Consider the following 2,369-nt stretch of genomic DNA (forward strand, 5'->3'; position numbering starts at 1 on the left):
TCCCCCCTTATGTATTTATACATGGAGATCATATCCCCCCTTATGTATTTATACATGGAGATCATATCCCCCCTTATGTATTTATACATGGAGATCATATCCCCCCTTATGTATTTATACATGGAGATCATATCCCCCCCTTATGTATTTATACATGGAGATCGTATCCCCCCTTATGTATTTATACATGGAGATCATATCCCCCCTTATGTATTTATACATGGAGATCATATCCCCCCTTATGTATTTATACATGGAGATCATATCCCCCTTATGTATTTATACATGGAGATCATATCCCCCCCTTATGTATTTATACATGGAGATCGTATCCCCCCTTATGTATTTATACATGGAGATCGTATCCCCCCTTATGTATTTATACATGGAGATCATATCCCCCTTATGTATTTATACATGGAGATCATATCCCCCCTTATGTATTTATACATGGAGATCATATCCCCCCTTATGTATTTATACATGGAGATCATATCCCCCCTTATGTATTTATACATGGAGATCATATCCCCCCTTATGTATTTATACATGGAGATCATATCCCCCCTTATGTATTTATACATGGAGATCATACCCCCCTCTAGGGAATAGATCCGGTTCCCCTCCTCCTATCGGGTTGGTCGCCCTTCTCTCCCCTCCTGATCTTCTATTTCAGAGTCTCCATGTGTGACGTGAAGAACGAGGAACTGCGCTGGAGCGCCACCTCCTGGACGACACGGCCGCCCGCCCCCCTGAGGGCACAGAACTCTCGGTAAGCTCCGGTGGAAGCTGTCGGGGGGCAGATCTTTCGGAGGGGGAGGGGAGAGGGGGGTCTATTCAAAGACTGGACTGTGTTCTCAGTGTCGGTGTCTCTTCCAGATATTTCGCATTGGAGACGATCTGGCGGGGGCGATGGATTCCGGAGACGTTCCGTAAGAATTGCGCCTCTCCGGTAGTGACGCTGTATACCTCCAGGCAGTATCCCCTCCCCCCCCCCAAGAGGCGGAGACCATAAATAAAGTGATGTGACTCTATAGGATGAGTGATAACGGAATCCAATAAAGGGGCGGAGCCTTGGCCTGAAACTTTGTCTGCGTTTTCTGATTTTTTTCATTTTATTCTCTTCCTATTGGAACATATCTGATACATTGTACTTCTCTAGTACATTATTATCTCTCTTCCATTCCGGGGACAATGTATCTCTCTGTCCCCGGAATGGAAGAACGATACTATGGGGTTCATTTACAAAAACTGGGGAGGGCAAAATCTGGTGCAGCTGTGCATGGCGGCCAATCAGCTTCTAACTTCAGCTTGTTTGACAAAAAAACCTGGAAGCTGATTGGCCGCCATGCACAGCTGCACCAGATTTTGCACTCTCCAGTTTCAGTAAATCAACCCCATTGTCCCCAGAATGGAAATGTATCTCTCTTCCATTCCGGGGACAATGTATCGTTCTTCCATTCCGGGGACAATGTATCGTCCTTCCATCCTGGGTGCGGGAGCCATTCGGAAATGCTCAGAAATACTCTGTTCTCGGCTGTTTCCGAGGTCAGCCGAGCCGTCCTCTGTCCTTTCCAAGGCTCTCCGGCGCCCCCCTCACCTCTGGTCGCATTCGGTATTGCATGCCATTGAAGTCAATGCGGAACAAATTATTTTCGTTTCCATTGACTTCAATGGGGAAACTCGCTTTGATATGCAAGTGCTTTATATCAGTGGTCATCAACCCTGTCCTACAGGGCCCACTAACAGGCCAGGTTTGCAAGATAACTGAAATACATCACAGGTGATATCATTTGCTGCTCAGTGATTGCCGCATTCTAGTCTGCATCTCCCCAAGGTAATACATAAAACCTGGCCTGTTAGTGGGTCCTGAGGACAGGGTTGATGACCATTGCTTTAGAATACGAGAATGGATTATGCACGTAATCCGAGGTTCCACTGATGTATTTATTGGGGGGGGGGGGGGTGTGGCTCCAATGCTGACCGTTGCGTAGAGTTGATATTTCTGTTGTTAGGTGTGTGTGACCTGAGCAGCCAGCAGGGGGCGCCATCACAAATCTGTTTTTTTTTAATCCTTTAGCATCTCCTCAGTCCTGAAGTAGGACATTAGGTAGTTAGGTTGATGTGAAGCAGTGATGGCTCAGTGGGTAAGAGCTGTGGTTGGTCTGCTGGAGACCTGGGTTCGAATCCCTGAAATTCCCTCCTAATGGAACAAGATGGTGAGAAATGTTTGAGGGCGAGCAAGGGTTTGGGTACTGTCCAGTGCCTGGAGGTGGAATATATATATATATATATATATATATATATATATATATATATATGGGGTGAGGCCATATAAAAACCTAAGTCCCTGCTTTTGGAATGGGCCG

At 46.1% G+C, this 2,369-nt stretch overlaps 1 long non-coding RNA gene across 1 annotated transcript; it reads left to right on the top strand.

The window, feature by feature from the left end:
- The first annotated feature begins 523 nt into the window (after positions 1-523).
- Positions 524-1,075, top strand: LOC120915948. The gene is made up of 2 exons (XR_005743915.1): positions 524-772; positions 880-1,075. It is a non-coding gene; the product is annotated as an uncharacterized LOC120915948 (long non-coding RNA).
- The last annotated feature ends 1,294 nt before the right edge of the window (positions 1,076-2,369 follow it).

This window comes from Rana temporaria, chromosome 10 (genome assembly GCF_905171775.1).
Source record: "Rana temporaria chromosome 10, aRanTem1.1, whole genome shotgun sequence".
In the NCBI taxonomy this organism is placed as follows: domain Eukaryota; kingdom Metazoa; phylum Chordata; class Amphibia; order Anura; family Ranidae; genus Rana; species Rana temporaria.